Below are 21,138 nucleotides of genomic sequence, written 5' to 3' on the forward strand. Positions count from 1 at the left end.
GATGTCAGCCACACCATGTCTTCTTTTTTCAGCATCACTGCCCCGTGCACTGTCGTGTGAGTAGCAAGTGTCTGTTTAGCCTGAGAGAAGTTGGAAGCAGATACTGTAAGTTAGAGCCATTCCAGAAGAAGTGTGTGCAGCTAGGGAAAATGATCCATCCACAGAAGCAGAGATTAGCCTTTCTGTGCAATCACAATGAAATAAAAGTCCCATGCCAGTTTCCTCTCTCTTTCTTGAATGATTGCACTGTGTGTAGGTCTGCTGGACTGTACCAACACCTTCGTGCAGCCCATAATTCATTGCCATGCTTTTGGCTCAGTCCTGCAGCTCAGATATGAAGTGTTTGAAAAATCAGCCACTGCTTATGCACGCTCAAGCACAGGCAGAGACTTTACAAGATATGCAAAATCTGTGTGCCAGCATATTTGTGGGCGCTGAGCCCTTAAGTTTCAGAATATTTTTACCAAATACAAAATACTGATAAAAATGCAACAATATGTTTATGCATGGTTCTAAGAAAAATTTCTGACTGTGTGCAAACAGTCTCATTGGGCTGGACTGCCTTTTTTTTTTTTTTCTTTCTGTTTACAGTACATAGCACGGAGGACTCTGTGGCTGTGATCACACTAAGGTGCTCCCACAGCACCCACAGCTGCAATTAAACAGTGTGTTGGAGGTATTTCACAGGCTCAGGAAGAGGTAGTAGAAGTATGTCAATTTCTGCCGAATTGTTGGGGCAGAGAATGCGACTCTTATGGTCTGTAGAAGTCCCAAATGTTTCCCATCTTAGTATAATGCTCTTCTCTTGCTGTCAGTCAGTCCCAAAGTGAGCAGAGCTGACAGATGTCAATTCTTTCAGATTTTCCCTTTCCTAAGGACCTTGACAGCTTCAGCAGCTGAACAACAAACTTACCCTTTTTTTTTCTCCTTACCTGTTTACTCTCACTGTAGCTGTACTCTCTCTCATGAGGAGATGTAGATTCAGTTCACATCATGCAACATCAATACTTTCCACTCACTTTGCTGAAAAGGATCCAAGAAACAATACAACGAACTATCTGTCCTTTTCTGTCTGCTGTTTATTGCAGTCACCATCATCTGTGCTTTCATTTCAGAAGCAGTTAGGTATGACAGAAGCACTTTAGGATAGACACAGATATACAGTGCTGTGCCAATCAAAACAAATACAGTTAAAAACCTGCAATATGCTTAACAGCAAAATAAAACAAATGGAAACAAAAGGTGTTGCAATTTCAGTAGTAATGAGTAACCCAAATTGCAAGATCTGTCTGCATCCTTGCTGCTACTACATTAATTGAAAGCAAAACAGTAGTTGTATGTCATACTCTGAATGGTCACAGCTGCTAATACACAGCTTTTTGAAGATGGATTACACATTCTGGGTCAATATATGGAAAATATGGCATGTCTGGATAGTTCCAAAGTGTATGGCATTGAGAGCCAAATTGGTAATTTGATTTTGTACGTGGGATCTCCCATAAAATAATATTGAGTTGTCTGTAATCTGCAGATACAGACAACTCAATTAGTAATTCACTGTCATTTTGTTTCTTCTTTCTGATTATTCTGTGGGTAAGAATTCTGCAGATGAGCCTCTTTCTGTGTTACTTTTATGTATTTTTGTTTCAAATTCCGTGGCCCTAAAATCTGAGTAGGACAAGCAAAGATTTTTTTTTTTTCTTTTTTTAAATTAGACAAAAAGCTCTACTAGCTGAAACTTTTTCCCAATTCTCAGAGCTCCTTTTTTTTTTTTTTAATGCAGATTGATAGATTTTAGTTCAAGTGTGTGATAAACAGCAGCAGAGCTCTTCCTGTAAAAGACAGTCCTGAGAAAATGCAGCTTAGTTTTCAGCCTGCGATAATGAGGTTATTCATGGAGGGCCTGTCAGGAAAAGCAGCTTGCCATCTCTATGCCGTTTTTAAACAATGTGTATTATCTATTTTTCCCCTCTACTTTTTACAGAAATACTAAGCTTTCTCTATTTTACACTGAAGGATGACAACACAAATGGAGAAAAAAAGCACTTTTGTTTTAAACACAAACATTTTAATCAACCTGGGGGAAGTGACTTCTCTTGGGTAATAGATCCACCTCTCTGCTCCTCTTGCTGCTGATCCCCACCCAGTTGGGCACTTTTTAGCCTCTCTTGCACTGAGATTGTGTGGCACCACTGGCTTTTCCAGCTGGTGGAGCATCAGCAGAGCCCTACACATGAACACAGTGACTCACACTCCTGCCCCTCTGGGGGGAGTGCAAAGCCCAGTTATGCTGTCTGGTAGCAGAGTCTTCAGGTCTCCTTTTCAGCAGTTAACCCAAAAGTCCATTGCAAACCCATCTATGCAACAATATTTTGTGCTAAAAAAACCCTGAGAAAGTCAGGACTGGGGAGAAAACTGTTCATGATAGAAGAAAAAGCCTGCATTTGTTGGGTAGTGCTTTAAACTAGCAGAACTATCTGGTTCAGCCTGCCCTCTCCACTCTTAGGTTTTTTCCATATCTATTTTCCAGCTCTTATTTTTTAATATAGAATAAATGTTTTTTCTGTAATTACATTTAACTTATTTTATGAGATTATAACATTCTGCTTTCCTGTCTGAGCAGGGTCTGTTCCATCTAAATTGCAAAATGGATATAAGATTGCAGTAGTTAGAGAAGGAAAAGCCATATTAGACTGGAGTCCATCATACTGTAAGGGTGTGATATAACACTGTGACAGAGGCCATATCAGATATTAAATTGCTATAATACAGAAGTGTTTTACACTTTCTTAAATTACAATGAGAAAGAGCAGCTCAGGAGTGGATTTCTTATCAGTGCAAGAGCTGGGTTACCATAAGAGAGAGGTAATGCACAGACTATTAGAAGGAACAGTCTGCCAGGTTGGTTCACGTGCTTAAACCTTCTCCAGCCTGAGCCCTTAATATTTGGGACCATACGGTCCTGGGTGACCTGCTCTCATACTTCCAAGCAGAAGATCCTGTTCTTGGGTCTTGGAAAAAAATCTGTGAAAACCCAGTGGGTCTTTGCCTGTTCGTTTGGAGCAAAGCAATTCCTGGCTCTGCACTTCCCAGAGGCAGGAGTGGCTCTGTACCCTGGTACATCCACTGTGTTCCCAGCTCCATGCCCTCACAGGAGGCACTGGGCAGCTGGAGGTGGTGGGTTTGTGCTTAGTACCTGAAGGCAACTTTGTCTTGCTGGGAAGATGAAAAATCCCATGCCATGTTTGCACAGGAAGAGATATAAACCTTTTGGCATCCTGGCTGATCCCAAAATTCAATGGCTCAATTCTGTTTAATTTCTCCTGCATTTTAATTGATGCAGCTGTAACTGGTGCCCTTGTTTCACCCAGAGTGAAGCAGAATTTGAAACAGCACTTTAAATGTATGTACACTCCCCTCCATCCCCCCAAATGCCAAGTAAAACAGCCTTTTAACACATCTTGTTAACTGGTACTGCACATTAATGCAGTTGTGGAAACTGCCACTTTACAAATATCCTCTTTTGTAACTATTGTTTGTATATTTGCTTTCAGCAGAGTATGAAACCATGGGATAGAAATGCTTTTATAGTTTTCTGCTTCAGGATGTATTATTGAGAAACAAGGAATATCTTTAGTGCAGAGCTTTAAACTCTCACAACAGTTTTTTTTTTTTCCTCTCTCAAAACACTTGTAACAAAAATACATTGCACCAGGTGCCCTGGTTTCATTTCTGCATGCTCCCTTCTCAGAGGTTTCACATAACTCAGAAATGGAAAGTCAAACTACACAGTGTGTATTTGCTGCTGATGGGCATATACACAGGGGCAGACTAATAAAAATACTGTATTTTTTCTCCATACAGTGTACATTTCCAGTGCTGGGTAAATACTAAATGCAATGGCTGAAAGATCCTGTTACTAAGGCAACCAACTCCCATGTTATCCTTAAATATATACACACAGTCTGTCTGCTACTTGCAAAGAAAAATTCTTGTCAAGATTTGCTGAACTGAATTCTTGATGAGGTTTGTCTTATAGAAGGCTAAATGTTGTGGGTGCCTCAGACTGGACTTTCAGGTGGACAACAAGAGCAAGAACAGAAGCTGATGAAGAGGATAAGGATTTTCAAGTTGCAGAGTTATGACCAACTTGTACAAAATTGTGGCAGGACAAAACTTTTGTAAGGCCTATGCATGCCGTAGGTGACTCCAGAGAATTAATGTGTGTAAATATTTCATAGCACCTTCTTCTGAGACAGCTCTTGTAACTTGCTGTGTTGGACAACAAGTTTATTTCTATGGTAATTCCTGTAAGGAATGAGCCTAAGCAAAGCAATGCCCAGTGGGATGGAGGTGGTGTGCAGCCTGTACATTTTGCTGTTACTATTTCTTTCCAAATACATATTTTTGATGTTAGAGCACATCATATCCTACAGCTGGCAAGAGGTTATAATTCAGTGTTGCTCCAAAAAAGTGAAGAGTATAGGTGAGGCACCACATGCACAGTAGATCTTTCCCAGCTTTTTCAGCTATGACTGACTTTTTTTTTTTTTTTTTTTTGCCATAAATGTTAATTTTGTGGGCCGCTCAACTGTAGTTTTCACCCAATGTAAAAAAAAAAAAAAGAGTTCTCTCACTGAAGGTTTAGTTCTTATGCAGGTGCAGTGTCACTTTACTTCAGGACTGAAAATTAACTCAGCAGCAGCACCCCAGCAGAGAGGAAGGCTGAAAGCCCATAGCTTCATGGCCTGACCTAAACCATCCTTGGAGGCAACCTTTGGTTTCATGGCAGGGGGCCTGTGGAGTAGAAATGTTTCAGTGGACCTTGGACTGGACAAGTTTGAAGCTTCTTGACCTCATCATGTCTTCAGTGAAGCACTACATATAATAATGAGTTCTGTATTCAAGCTTTAGGAGTTACCTAAAAAAAAAATTAAATGGCTCCAGCTTAGTGCCTTATCCCAGTAGCTTGGGACATTAAATGAAGTTATGTATGATGGTGTTAATCACCCCATATGTCTCTGAAGAGCAGATAATAAAGCAGATATAAAAGAGGTTACAGAATAAGCTTGAGGAACAGTGAAATGGTATTAGGTGAGACTTCCTCCTCCTAGTGAAGTCTTAACCCCAGTCTGTCTCTCAGAAACATAAGTAGTGAGGCAATTCACAAATACTTTTTCCATATTCTATGTTAAGTCTAAGAATTTTTTGTCCTGAACCGGGGAAATTCACCTGTGGGGCACAAAGATCTCTCACTGCTTTGCTTTCCTTTTTTCAACACTGAGTGAAGTGTCTGTGCCTTCTCTCAAATAATGTCATAAGGCTAGGAGGTCCTTATCCATGTCCCTCAGTTGGGTTGCTCTCTCTCCGTGGCTTGAGTCCAAGTACTTTCAGCTCTTTTCAACATCTCAGAAGTGACACCATTCTGTTCCCATTTTTAGAAAATACCAGGGATACGCTGAGACTGAGAAAAATCCTTGCTCCTAAATAAGCTGTTCTGGATAAAACTTTCCTTGTCTCATTTCTAAGTCTTTTCAGAGGCTTCCCTAGTGTGGTCGTAAAGGCGGTGCTTGTAATTAGGGAAACTCATCGTTCCAAGCCCAATTGATACAGTGCTTTTGTCAGTTATCCCCCAATAGGGATAATAGTATTTTATCCTTAAATCCAGAGGTTAAATGCATTTTAACCAAAGTCCCTAAACCCGATGCTTAACTGCAATGTGTCTGAGGTCTGTCCCATACAGTCTTCTGGCTCACCAGCAGATGCTCGAGGAATGCACCCCTCCCCTTGGAGACCTCCATCCATCTGGAGTTCCCAAGCAGCCCTTAGGCTGCACTTCTCCCTTTTCATCAACAATAAGCTCCTTGCTCTCAAAACCATCAGGGAATGTGGATTACACAGGCATGGAAATGGGATTTTTAGTAACAAGTGGCCAAATGCTCAGACATCTCCTCTAAAGACATTTGTGCTTCTAGTGGAAAAAAAGAGCCTGATCCCAATAAGAAGTCTATTTCTAAATTAATAATATTTTTAAACCCCCTCAAGTCTGTGATATATTAAAATACAAGGTGACATTTGAATATGTGCTGTGGGTCAGACTCTGATGCTCTAAGGCACATGGAGTACTGTTTTACTTGCAAGTAGTTCCATTAATTTCAGTGACCCAGTTATGGAGTAAGACACCACTCAGTAAGAGAAGAGATGTTAAAAATCTGTCCACACTATTTGATGATAATTTGATTTCTCTACTGCCTTCCCAGACCCAGTTGCCCCATTCTGCTTTCACCATAGTGCAGCATCTCTTTCATAGATGCTGACATCTCTACATGGCTGTCAGCCTTTGTGATGAAGAATATCAGAATAACATTGCAGCTGTGTCAATAAAGCAGATACACATCCATTCATGAAGAGGATATTTTAGAGCAATTCTTGTAAAATTCCTTGGTTTTTTCTCTTCTAAGTGGTTTTTCAGGTTTCTGTGGTAACTTCTGTGCATTTGCGTATTGTAGGCTGTGCAGCCGCAAAAGGAAATAATTGATTTTCTCCCCAAAGTAATTTGGTGCTCTTCACTTCAGAGATCATCCTTTGGATTATCGACTCCTTATTATTAGTCATTTGCAAAATTATTGCTATAGCTAAGAGGTTCATAGCCTCATCAGACTTTTGGCTTTTTTTCCTGTGGGTTTTCTTCCTGACCAGGAAGGTTTTAATCCTCTTGTACTTGAGAAAAAGAAAAAGAAAAAAGAAAAAAAGCCAGCCAGCTGTACTGGCACCTCCTCCCATAAGGCTGACATTTCAAATCAGTTCTTTATCAGCACATGCTTCTTGCTTGCCTTTACGATAGCCTTAAAAAATGTTGCAAAGAGCTTGGTCAGTGGTGATAACCTCTCCAAAGCAGTGACCTACAGCAAAGAGAGGAGTGTTTCTGAGCAGCCATAGTATAGTACCAAATAAGCAGTTTGTACTTGACTGCACTGTCACTCTTCTCAGTGTTCACATTTGAACTAACACTGTGCATATGCCCACTTTTTTTTTTTCTTTTGTATTTCAAATATATTTATAAAACTTCAGCATAAAGCCTCATTCCAGGTTAGATGGTACGTCAACATTATTTGTATTATTTAGTCCAAAATTTTTGAAATTCTCAGATTAGCTTTTGAAGACTCAGAATGGACCTCGTGTGAGAGCCTTTGTAGTATGGGCTGGAAATTCTTTTAATGACAAACGGTAAAGTTAATGTTTTAGGGGGGAAAAAAGTATTGATAGCACAGGACCTACTTGCAAGTGTAATTTTCAAAGCATTTAGGACTTTGCAGAAGTGGTAGGGATACTATGAATTCAAGGTAATATTTGAGCTTCAGATACAGCTATTTCTCTCCACTCTATATTCATAGTGGCATTTCTCAGGCTTTGCACTGTTCTAAAACTGCAGGTAGCAGTGGGAGTGACTCAGTGCTTCCCTTTCTGTCTGTGGTTCCCCACCTGCGCCTTTGTTGATTTCTGGGTTGTAGTTAAGGTAACCATTGAGTACAAAGGGCCTGGTGTCGTGCAGTTGTATCTGAACTAGCATAGAGGTGAAATGATGGAGCTGTCACAGTAAGCCTCCATGGCACTAGCATGGTTGGCCATCCATGGCACTTGCACATTGTGTGCTATTTTTGGTTGTAAATCAAGCTCTGTGAGCTTCCTGCCAAGCTTATCATCCTGTGGGACAAATAATGTAGAACTGGAACCCAAATATGCATGTACGGTTTTACTGATATTACAGTCATGACTTCCCTAGTGTTGGAGAAAGACTGATGTGGAGAGATGGTGTTTTGGAACAAAACATGGAATAACAATAAGGGCTGTGACTACTGATAGCATTTCTTTTGTTGTATAGTGTTAATTACAGCAGTATTCATAAACATGGGCATTCATGTACAAATACACAAACCCCTTGTTTTCCTTTCTGTTTATTAGGAGCTGTGCTTGTCTGCCTGTGAAGGACTCAGGATCACCTCTGTACAGTGGAGAAGAGCTCTGTATGTCCTTAGTCTTAGCCTAGCCCTGACAGACAGGTTTCTCATCTCAGCCACATATTTCTCCAGTAAAGGTGATTCTGCAAACTTTATTGTAAACTTGTTCCGTAACCTAACTTTTCCAATAGTTATAACATTTGCCTATTATTTAATCTAAATTCCCCCTTGCTGCATCTTAAACCCATTGCTTCTTGTTCTGTTCTTGTTCTCTAATGAGAATAATTGGTCTATGTCGTCTCTGTAACAGCCCTTTGCATATCTGCAGACAGTAATGCTTCCCCTCAGTCCTCTTTCCTCCAGACTGAGCAGCCCCTGCTCTCATAACCTTTTCTCAGAGGTCTTATTTACTAACTCTTAAATCATTTTTGTTGCTCTCATCTGAACTCTCTCCAGCGTCTCTGTCTGTTTTAAAATGCAGTGCTCCAAAATGAGCGTTGTTCTCTGAATGAGGCCTAGCTGGTGCTAAGTAGAGCAGAATAATTATCCTGCTTGTTTAACATGAGGTATTCCTCAGCATGGCTCTTGCCTCAGCTGCCAGGGCTCTGTTCCCTGGCCTCCCCACCCATTTGTTATCCTCTGAAACCTTGCAGAAAACAGGAGCTTTCTAACACAACATTTTTAGGATAAAAATAAATAAATTAAATCCTGATGTCTTAATTATTCCCTGTTCCAAAGGGAAGGTGCTCCCCTCTTCATCTGCTCACAGCATGGAGGGGCTGGCAGTGTCTCTGCTGTCTCCCCACAGTTCCATGTTGGCTCTTGGATAAATCCAAGCCTGGGGTAGCGGCTGCAGGCCCAGGGCACAGAGCTGTGTATGAGCAGGGCTGACCCAGGGCTCACCTTTGGCTGAGACGCACCCCAGCATTTTTTAGTGTGGGTGTGCTGTTAACCTCTTGGCCAAGCCTTGTGACTTAGCCATTGCATTTTCCCAGTCCACTGCAGCTCTGGAGGCCTGCACAGGAGCCTTGTGGAGGTGGGAAGGACAGGTCTGGGGAGTGGGGGGTGGCTGCCACCAGAAACAGCAGAGTCAGAGGAGGAAGAGCGCCTTAATTTTTTCAGTCCCATTCAGCGAGTGCAGGATAACTTCAAAAGAAGTTATCAAAAGTTTTATTTTGTTTTTATGCCCATAGCAGGAACAATTTGCTGGAGCATCATTTCTGATATTTGTTTGGGCACTTAGTGTTTAAGGCTTGAGGGGTGAGGCTGTCCAGCAGCATGGGAGCTGCAGGGGCAGCATGGCCTCGCAGGGATGGCTCAGTGCTGGTGACCGGCAGGCACTGACTCACAGCTCCCTTGCGGACAGAAGCTAAGAGGTTATTTCCAATTCTGTGTGGGCTCTCACCTGTGAGGGCTGAGGTGCTGATACTCCCAGAGGTACATCATCCAAGGAGAACATGGACAAACATGGGATATCACTCTTAATATCAGCCACCACCACTTTGTAGGAGCCTGTAGCAAAACTTGTGTCCCTTTATGTTACAATTTACACCCAAAACACAGGGACAGCGATACTTCCAATGAGTGCCATGTGACACAAACTGTTTGAAAGACTTTGTAGCTAAATCCAGAGCCTATAGTAATGTTGAGATAGTTTTGATGAGGGGAGAGAATGAGGACGATTTTGTTTTATTAGAAGGTTAAATAATTATTTTATTATATTATGTATATTTTATTAAAATTGAATTTGTTAGGTATTTACTTTTGTTTATGATTGTTTATACTCTATTTGTTATTTGATTTCTTGTGATTGTTTGTAATAGTTTGGACACACACACTCTCTTGGTCGTGACAGGACAAGGGAATAAAACATTTTTACTTTGGGTAAATAATTTCTTATATTTGATTTTATTTTTGGTACAATATAGGTATAGTAAGTGAGACAAGAATTGTGGGTTTGTTTTTTTTTTTTTGATGTTTAGAGAATGTGAATTTTAGAAATATTTTTGGGAAGTATTGTGCTTTGTTTTTTTTTTTTTATGAAGAGAAATGTGGCAACAAGAGCCCTCTCTTTCAAACGTGCCCTTTGACTTTGCAGAGCTTGGAGTCGACCCTGGAGACCCTCTGACTGGAAGAGCTGCTGAAGATGATTACTTCTTTCAGAGAGCAAGACAACACCTGCTGACACTTTGTTTCGCCTGCAAAGAATTAAAAACTCAGCAAATGAATTCTGCATAAATGTTCCAGTCAGACTTCAAGAGAGAATGAGAGTGGTAAAAATACAACCACATCTCAGGCTCTGTGTTCAGCAAAGGCGCTGGGCCAGAGCTTCGGCTTTGCTGAGTCTACGTTTGTTGAAGCAGAGTGAGGAGCTGTTTATGACTTCCTAACTCTGTATCTCTGGCTGCCAGCCCACACCAGAGTGGGGAAGCCATGGAGTTGTTCCTGTGTAGCATCTAACAGCATGTCCAGGGCCTTAGTCCCAATGCATACGGATGGTATAACCTGGGCACATCCCCTTGCCCTTCCTTCCCTTTCTTGTCTCTGCCTCCCCTGCTGACATGGGCCTTGGAGCGAAGGTGGCAAAGGAGCAGCAGCACAGTGTGAGGGAACATTTCAGTGCTGGCAGTCAATCATATATGCAGGTAGCACAGCTTTTCTTTTTTACCTCAGCACCTCTTAGGCGATGCAGAGAATGTGCCCAGGATTTACGAGGCTCGTGCTGAATGCAGCCAGCATCACTGCCTGCTACATTTTTCCACCTCGGTGCACCAGTATGCTGCTTAATAGACCTCTGGCATAATGTGCAACAGTACCCAGATCTGTACCTTAGAGCTAAAAATGAGGAGACAGGAAGAGATGAACAGCATAGCTGTTTTTCATGCTGCACTAAGGGAAATTACACAGGAAGTAAGTCACCTCCTGAAGAGACTAGACACAAGAGGAGTTCTCTTTCTCCATTAAATTAAAAAGAATGATTAAATGCCAGATAGTTCAAGCACCTTGGGCAGATACTGCACAAGCTCTTTTCTTGCTAAGAAAGTAACCACGTAAGTTACTGGCTGACTTTAAAACAACTGAGAAAGTGTACTTGTAAAAAAATCACCATTGCTAATTTACCTTCTGGCAGGTGTAGGAACCAGTTTTGGCTCTGAGTAGCACTTCATGCAGTACTACAATGCTGCAGCTTGTAAAGAGTACCTGAACATGTGAGGACATGGTGTCTGGGTTGCTCCATGCTTGACTGCTGAACTTGAATGGCCCTCACAAAAGCATCACATATTGAGCAAAGAACTGTGAAACCCAGCCCCAGTCTGCTGTCTCTTTTTGGCTTTGCTAAGGTATGCAACACTGGATTCACTTAAACTGACTGAAGCTGGGGCACTGAAGCAAGGTATCCTCAAATCTCTTATCACATCCAGCATCTCTTTGGCATTTCTTGTTAGCTAGGTCAATACACCTGCCAGAGGAAATCCTTTTCTCTTGCTGTCTCAACACTAACCCTGTTCTGTCTCATTCACAGCAAGTAAACTAAACCAGAAGGGTCCCTCCAAGGTGTTAGAGGGTTTTCAGCACAGACTACATATCAAAAATCTCTGTATCAAATCTTGTACCCAAGGAAAGATTTTTTTTTCATCTTTCTATTTTTGTCCCTTTTATTTCTCACCAGCTAGCACATTAGTCATACTTAAAGGAAAAGTACAGTTCATTTGAAAGACTATCCCATCCCAGTCTGCATGAAAACCTTTCCATTCATCTCAGCAGATATTTGCAAGTTGTAAACCTGACTACTAAAGGACAGACCCATAGGGAAAAGGATTCATCCCATCTGTAAGCTCTCTGAGTCTGGGATTTAGCAATTTTCTCTTAGTGAAGATTTGCCTCCACCAAGAAATATGTGCAAGAGGGGTTTTGTAGCTAGGGTTTAATTGGAACTGATCTGTACAAAAACTTCCCTTAAAACCCTAGTTTCCTCATAAAGACGAAATAATTACTACAGCCGAATAAAATTGTCTGCACTGAGACCTGGCACAGTATTGCTACCCCACACTTGCCATTTCATGCGATCAAGATTTAGGTAACACCTACAGGCCTTTCAGCTTCCCAAGCAGCAGGAAAATTAGAGGAACTTCCTCGTAGTCTCCTGCTCTTTCAAACTCCCAACATTACCAAAAAATTCTCTGTGTCAGTGGAATTGTAGTAAAAATAAAGTAGTGGTGTCTGAACTTGTCTCTCTGGTGTCCCAGGCTGGAGAGAGAAACAGAAAAACTTTGTTATTCAGATCAGCTGCTTGTCTTAGGTTACTGCTCTGACTTCAGTCTAAAGGCAGTAGGGGAAGGAGAACAGCAAAACATATCATTTGCAGCTCATACCAAAAGCTGACCAAGCCAAAGCAGCCTCTTTCTCCCCCACTCTTATAAATGATAGTGATAACTTTTATGGGATAGGATAGGAAGGGATCAAACTGTTGTTATTGTACCCTGCTCTTTTGAAATATATACTTCTAGTTGCCCATATATACTTTGCTACTCAGGTCCTAACAACATGATGGGCTATCTATAACCCTTTTTAAAAATAATCTTTGAAGGATGAGTGGGACAGAAAGCCCCCATATTTTTTAGATACCAGCCCTAAAAGAAGATTCCTTCTAAATCCGTCTATTCCAGTTAATAGGGCTTGGCACAGCCACTATGTCTACTATTCCAGACCTTAAAAGATAATTTATAACAGAACTTTGAATGTTTCCTGGCTCAATGCATTTTTTAATATACTGGATCATTTGCATTAGTGTCTCTGTTCACCTTATATTTCATGAGTAAGTAAATTGTGAAAGGTTAACCTCTTCTATAAAAAAAAATAAGGCTTTATGTGGAAGTCAATATTGGCACAGTCTGGAGAAGAACTCTGTCTCAGCTGTCAGGATGAATGTTTTGTCTGGTCTTCATTGCAATTCTTTTAGTTTTACTCAGTCTTTCTTTCCTTTTCCTTTTTTTTTCCCCCCTAATGTTAAAAAAAGAAATTTAATAAACAAACATTAGCATCAAATTCTCTAAATTGCCAAGTCATACTCTGGCTAGCTTTTCCCCCATGCTGTGCACCACAGTGAACATTTATGCTTACTCCACATCCCGTCTTGAGTAATTTATAGCATTTAAAAGCTTAGCTGATCTTGTGGGCTGCTGGGTTCCTTGGTGCCTAAGTGGACTCTTGGCTCTGAGGCAGTAGCTCCAGGTCTAGCAGGCAGCAGTGCCCCCTCAGTGTTTGATTGCTCCCCTCCTCATCCAAGGACATAACTAGCAGTATGAAAGATTTCTCCCCAGACTGATGCACACAATTAACTGAATTACTTCAACAGGGTGTAGATAGGATAGATTTAAAGTGGAACCTGTTACTGTGCCAGTGGCTGGATGAGGATCCCGCTGTGCCATCACAGGGGAAGAAAATCCTTCTCTGCCAGTTCTCGGTGAAAAAGTTCTTGCTGTGACAGCAGATCCAGCTCACACGCTTGATATAATGCCCTCAATTACCATATCTTTGTAATTATCATCCCTGTCTGATAAGTCTTGTGGAAACTATCAGATCTTGAGTAGAGGATCTAGGAGACTTGTAAGAATATAATGTCTTGAATTGATCTGTCTGTTTAATGTTTCATCACTCTGCCACCGATTGATCATTCTTTGAATAAAATGATAGCATAGCTGTATGCCAACACTTGTGATTCATTTTCACTTAGCTAATCAAAATGTTGTTTCACAAGACCCTGATGATGTTTAGGATGCCTTTTAAGAGGTATTGGCTTACACCAAGCTGGCTGACTCAGATGGTCTTTTGCTTATAATGTTACTAGACCAAGCCCCATGATTTATGAGGCATGCTTTCCTCTAGCAAGTTCCTACAAGGGTGCAGAACAGTTTGATTTAAAAGTTTATCAGCTTGAGAGAAATCATAGTAAATATGATTTTTTTTGAGTTGAAGGAACTACAACATCCCCACATATCCTGGATCAATAATTGAACATTTTCTATTTTTACATGAAACCTAAGGATTTTCTGAAGATTTCTGCCAGGTCTGTACAGATTACCCATTCATCTTTAGCTAGACAAGCCAAGCATCTGTTTTCACTCTATCTCATGCTGAAACTGTAATGCTAAGATTCAGAAACTGACCTGTTTTTAGGAGGGCTTCTTTTAGCAATGTGAAAAAATGCAAAGCAAACTTCTTGCTGCTTCTTTAGTCATGAACTGTGTTCACGTTTGTAGCTGAGCTTTGAAAGCATGCACCCATCAGCCAGGGAAGTGACTCTTACTTTTTTTATGAATGCTAGTTGTTCTTTTTACTGCTGTAATCCTGATGAGTTAACCAGTGTAATGCAGTTTGATGTTTGCTGTAGCAATGAAGGGGTAAGTAAAAATCACCCCTAGGAAGAATTAAGCACTGAAGTAGAATGAAGCAGTGAGTCAGGATACTCTAAAGTAGTTAAGAGACTGTAGTTTTCAGACTACAGTTGTAGGCGAGTATTGCATAGGCCTTAGGGACACAGGTGAATTTTACCCAGAAAACAAAGCCTTTTCTAACAGGTTTATTTCTGGTATAATTATGTTCTAAAGTTCTGGTTTTTTTTTTTTAAATATTCTGTGAGCCTCAGTAGCAGTATCAGTGGAAAAATTGCTCTGTAGCACTGAACACTGTCAGCCTACAGCAAAGGCAAAGTTCATAAAGGACACAGAAAGCACAGAGCCACTGTTAACCTTCTGAGAAGGAAGGTGTGTTTGTATGCGCTGAGAAAGCAATCTTTTTTTGCCTTAGGTCTTTGTACAGTCTCCTATGATTTCCTTCTACAGAGAGAAGACACCCCTGTAGTCATTTTGTAACTATCATCCGCTTTAAAAAGACTGTAGAAGCATCTGGCAGGGCCAGAATTGTGATTCATCATGTCAGCCACCACCTTGCCCATTATTTTTTAAGAATTGAGTTACACAGCCTCTCAAACACTGACTGGTTGGATAGAAGCCTAGCTCAATGGCTGGTGGCTGGAACAGCCACTGGTGAATGTCCTGCAAAGTGATCAATAATCCATATAAGTTTTTTGGGGTTTGATTTGATTTGGGGTTTATTTTTGTGTGTGTTATTTTTCACGATTGTTTGCTTTGTTTGGTTGGTTTTTTTTGTTTTGTTTTGTTTTTTTTTTTTTTTTAATTAACAGTGTAATTATTAACTTTGAGAAAACCAGCATTTCTCTAAGTCCAGGAATTCACCTGTATTTTTGAGTGTGATTTCAGATATTTAATGCCTCTTTTACAGACCAATATGTCGACTTCTAACCACTTGCCTTTGCTTTCTACAACATTGATGGCCCTTTGAGTTAGTGATGCTTGTGCAATTCCAGTGCTCACGTGGTACCACTTCTTCCTGATTAAGCAGAACAAGTGAGCACCTGATTGACTTTTACCATAAATGCTGACATTCTGCAGCCAAAGGGGAGGGGGAAAGAACCCTTTTGATAGTGTTTAAAGCACACAGGCCATTTTCAGCAAGGATTTCCATTTCAAGAGATTTGTTAGTGTAGTCTTGGATTAGTATATGCATCGAAAGCTTTACTTAGGAAGATTTTCATCCTTTGAGGCACACACATACCAAAGCTCTTTGTTGTTTTGAATCCATGATTATGTGCTGAATAATGAATATTTTTAAAAGCCTTATGCAGCCACACTGTGATACCTTGACAATTTCAGCCAATCTCACTGTCTTTTTTCTTTTTTTTTTTTTTTGACATTTGCTAACATAAAACTTTTTTGCAAAGACTTTTAGCAATTTAGAAGTTTTTTCAGTGCCAGGCAACTGAATTACTGAGATGCTGATTTAAAAAAATGAAAGGTATCTTATGTTGATTTTGTTTTAGAACAAGCTGACTAGCTGCAGTTGAGGTTAATTGACCTTTATAATGGATACACAGGACAGTGCTAAAGCTGTACACATAAACTGCAAGTTTATTTGATAGCAAATTGTCTTAATTGACATTCATTGTGCATCTTTCTGTTGTTTATTGCTAGTTGCTCATGTGAATAGTTTGTTGATATTATAGATAGGACAAACATTTGTTTCAGATAAATAGGATTTTCAGTTGAATAGGTTTTAATTAAATGATCCCCTGTATTCAATTTTGAAACTCTGAAGTACTGTACAGTATGTACCTAAACCTCTTATCCGGGATCTTATGTTGCTGAATCATGTCTCACACAAATTTGTTTATTTTTTTGTCAAAAAATGCCTAATTTTTCTTCTAGTTGGGCAAGATTTAGGTCTTTTGCCAGAGAAAACAACAAAATTACAGTGTTGGAGAGACTGAATTTATGCAAGAATTACAGGTGACTGGTCTGCATATGCTCATGCCCAGCTCCTGTTTTGCTGGACACTCAGCCATTGTTTTCCACTCACCTCACTAAACAGCTGTAGGGCTGACCCATTTAGCTACAGTCTTTGTGCTTTTCACAACACACAAAGTTTCTCATACCTTAGCTATGTGTTAAATATATCTACGAATTCAGTCCAAACCAGTCAATTTTCCCAATTTTTTTCTCTAACAAAATGAAACTGTGGCTGGCAAAGTCACTGGTGACACAGCCCCTTCCACTGATGATGGCTTTCCCTCCACGCTGCAAGCAAAATGAAAAAGCAGCCCCTCCAAAGCCTTTTCTAGGTCACAAAGCATGCTTTTCTTAACCAAGTTAAAATAAGAAAAGACTGCTGTTACATTTTGGCTGAAAAGTGAAGCAGAACTAAGACAGGTAGATGTCCTGTGGGTATGTTCATACAATTGAGTGGTGCACAGCTATTAGTTAGCTGTTATGATCTTTTAGCTCCTTCTGATACTTCAGCACTCTCTTTAAATATCCTTGTAGCTCAAAACATCAATAAGGAAGTATTTGCTGTATATTTTTACCAAAGAGACATTTAAAGAGAAATAACTGTTCTTGAGTAAGTTCCATTTTATTTTAATATGCTGGGGTAAATAATGATAGTCATTCACCTCTTATGTTGGAGATGAGAGCAAACTTAGGAGGCAAAGGAGTTAGGTAATAATGTACAGAGAGATTTCTTTAAAAGAGTGCAAGTTCCTCGGGTTTGCTGTATTCATTTTTCTCTAAAGTGTTTTTTTCCCCACATGAGTGGCTTTCTATTTCCACTTCTTTTACATTTGCACTCTCTAAAGTCTAAGGTTATTGCCAACAGTATTTTGAGAAGTGCCTTCCCTGGAGGATTTTTTTTTTTTTTTGATAGGCAGCAAGGGACTGCTCTCAAATATGATGGTGAACATTTTAGAGAGATTTGTGATATAATGTGCATCACAGGCATAAAGACCTTGTTTCTTTTCAAAGAAAAGTGGCAAAAGGCTGGGGCCTGATTTTCAGCTCTGGCTGAGCTAACCAGCTGCAGGAGCTGTCACTGAGACCTGCGCTGGGTACTGGGCATCAGAGCAAAGCAGTCCAGAAGTGTCTGGATGAGGTGCTTCAGGAGATGGGAATAGAAGCAGCACAGGCTGTCTGTCCTGATGGCAGAGTATACACTGCACACAAACTCCACCCCAAGTCACTGAGGAACCCTCAACACTTTATATTTGTTTGCATTCAGAGTATCTACAATTCACACAGTTTTGTTCCTTCTGCAGGAAAGCTGAGGCTTGGGAACGATTCAGGTTGAAGCCCTCCCATGCGCTCCCTCCCTCAGCCATATGGACATAACTGGTAGCCAAAAGGTGTCACCAGCTTGGCCACAGTCTGCCAGAATTACCTGATGGCCCTGCACAGTCCTGATCTGTCTCCACGTCCTAATGCTGAGGTGCACAACATGGCTATACATTTGGTGTTCCACCCTAGAAACCTGTGTATGGCATACAGGATGAGAGGTCCTCCAGAGAAATATTCTGGACTGACAATGGGGAAAGGGCCCTAGGATCTGAGGACATGTGTGCTTTGCCCAGGAAACACACATTTTGTGGGACACTGGCCATGCTTAAATTAAGCAGCCAAGGTATGTGAGCTGTTAAGGAACACCACTTGCCCTCCAGCCCTCTTGTCCCTCATTTGTGCATGACTTCTTGGCACTGGCAGACTTTCTGTGCTCTTGCTGTCAGCAGACAGTTCTCATGCCTAACAGAGATTTCTGAGCATGTCAGACCTAATTCTGCCTAGCCACGAAAAATAAAATGAGCCTCTCAGACCCTCCAGTCCTATCATGGACCTCCTCCCACTTGTGTCCTCCTTCTTGAGAATATGTATTTCCCTGAATACCTAGTTCATGTTCATTGCAATGACTGCTGTTTATGCATACATGATGCAACTCTGTAGATTCAACAGCTGTGTTTCCGTGAATTTATTACTGTTCTCCAGCCCCTTTTGCCTATGTGTCTGTAGTGGCATTTGTTGGCCTTTCCTAGCCAGGAGAAAATAAAAGGTTTGAAACCACTTCTATTGGTTTTGCAGTGAACTGACCAGCCCTTCCGCTAGGATCAGTTAATCATAGAACCACAGAATTACAGAACCATAGAATGCTTTGGAAGGAACCTTACAAATCATCTATTCCAACCCCCTACCTCCCTCTGAGCACCTTGGTGCCTCCTCTGGACTGGCTCAAACAGGTCCTTCCTATGCTGGGAATCCCAAAACTGGGTTCAGTTTATGGGTTGTCAACCTGCAGCAAGGATTTCAGCCTGTGCCTGTAGCAAGGATTCCTGCCAGTGTCAGTCCTCTGGCCAATCCTCAGGAAATCCCAGGCAGATGAGGAGCTGCAGGCTGGTGGGTTCATCGGGTGATACTGGGTACATACAAACTGAATGCTCCACACAGCCATATTATAGCCTCCTCCACGTTCTCCTCAGTTGTAGGCAAAAATGTGCTCATTGCCTCCCAGGAACCGAGGATCAGGGACACAAATGAACATCTCATGCAGGATCTCTTAAACCAAAGGGATATACTTGTGCCATTCTATGTCACCTATTCCTGGACCAGCACAAAGCAGTACTACAACATACGCAGCTAGCAGGCAGAGCATGATGCAAATAATCTATTCAAAAGCTAACATAGCCCAAAACCTCATCTTTGAGCTGTGAAAAAGGCACAGAATGTTTGCCATGCTGTTACTAGACATGTTGAGACTGCTTCTCTCTGACTGACAAAAGGCTCAGGCATCTGTGACACTGAGACTCAGATGCACTACTGCCATCAAAGCTGTCTTAGGACAGATACCAAACTGCCATTGTGACCCAAGGCACTGGGGCAGCCTGTGGCACATCTTTCCTTACGTGTTGTCCACAGATCTGTGCGTGTTTGTGTGGGCAGAAAGAACTGTACTGGCCTTGACTTGATGGAAAAACTGATTTCCAGGCAAGGAGCAGGTTGTACTCATCCAGTGAACACTGTGACATCTACAAACTGGCCTGTCTGTTTCACAGCACCCATTTATTCTTTCAATATTGCCTTGTTATCTCTGCACCAGCCTACTACAAATGGGTCTACCAGTGTGATGCAGCTCCATGGCAATGCCAGAAAGTATTTCAATTGCCACTACGTGGGAGAAAGTGCTGTGGTTCAAAGGCGCCCTGTGTATCACAGCTGATAGCCGTGGGCTTCTGCACATCACAGACCAGACACTCAGGGGTAGAATTGGTGAGCTATGGGATGGAAAACTGAGTGGTAAGGTGGGTGGAAAATTGGCTGGGCCAATTGGCAGGGTTGTGTGAGAGCTGTGAAGTCCAGCTGGCAGTGTGTAGTTAGTTGAGTCCCTCAGAGATGAATCTTCTCCAGAATTTCCACAGAACTGCCCAAATTCTTCTTTGCACTTCCTGTGCTCATGGGCACCTCAGCAAAATGAAAGCAAGCCCTTCCTTGCTGGTAGCCCCTATGTTGGGACTCACCCCCAGATTGGGGTGACCCCGAAAGATGGAAAAGTCTCTCCTCCAACCCGTGCCTTCAAAGAAAGACTTTGAAGGTAGTCCTCAGTGGTCCGGTCTCAAGGTTGTTTATTGTTGGTTATCTAAAAGATTCTCTTCCCGAACTGCTGTGGCCCGTTCAGCAGGTCAGACAAAGGCACACTGCCCTCCCAGGGGGCTGGTGCCATCTTTTATATCATATATTACGTACTACATGTTTATACCTTTTCCCCAATGCCTACTATCTATATTGAATGGTGACTTTCTACTCTAAACCAACCTGTGAGTGCCAACATCACCAAAGACATGGAGGTTAGGAAGGAGAAAGAAAGAGGACAGGGCACACCCAAATCCCTCCATCTTAGATCTTCTGACCCCCATGTACAAAACCTGGACCCCTGTCTATAAGGCTTAAAACCCCCCTGTACAGCACTCAAAAATCCTTCCTTTCACTTCGTGACTACTTCTACTACAATATCTAAACTTTTGTGACTTCTTGTTCTTTCTGCAAGGTTGGTAAATTGTTCCATGGGTCAGATTCAAAGCCACAGGGGTTTCTGGATACATGCCAGGGTCTCAGATGCTTCTGACCTGGGTCTGGAACATCCAAGAATGTCTGATGGACATTCTGGGTTCCGACATCCCTACACTGCTGCATTCATGCACTCTGACTTTCAGAAGTGTTGTTGCAAATTCTGGAGAGCAGGATGCCTCCAGGGATCTGCAGGCTAGTCCGCATGGATCATGCATGGCCTGGCACTCAGCTCCTTTTTTTAATGGTAGAGCAGCCCTCCTTTAACGTGATGCCAGCTGTGCATGGCAGTCACATGGGGCTGAGCATGGGGCAGCGCTGTTAAACACTGCTAACTTAGACCAGAGATGGTTTTGCTTTGGGAAGGAGGAGGCCTGCCCCCACCTGAATTTTTGTGGGGGTCATTCAAGTCTTTCTGAGTTGTGGCTTTCTGCTGTGGGCAGCAGCAGCACGTGTGTCAGTAGTCAGCTCTGGGGGAGTCTGCTGCACCTGCACCACAGCCCTGTGCAGCCAGGAAATCCCCACTGCCTAAAGGCTACAAGGGCTGCCCCTCATCAGCTTTGCCTCTGCTATTACTGACTGGTTTTGCATGTCTGTGTAACTGCAGGATCCAAATAAGAGACTTGCAAATGTCTTAGTCCTCCTTAAATGTAGAGGAAGGTTAATAAAAATGAAAAGGGACATGACACTCTTGAGCAAGTGACAGAGAGGAACAAAACATC

The sequence above is a fragment of the Motacilla alba genome, chromosome 1 (assembly GCF_015832195.1).
Source record: "Motacilla alba alba isolate MOTALB_02 chromosome 1, Motacilla_alba_V1.0_pri, whole genome shotgun sequence".
Classification (NCBI taxonomy): Eukaryota; Metazoa; Chordata; class Aves; order Passeriformes; family Motacillidae; genus Motacilla; species Motacilla alba.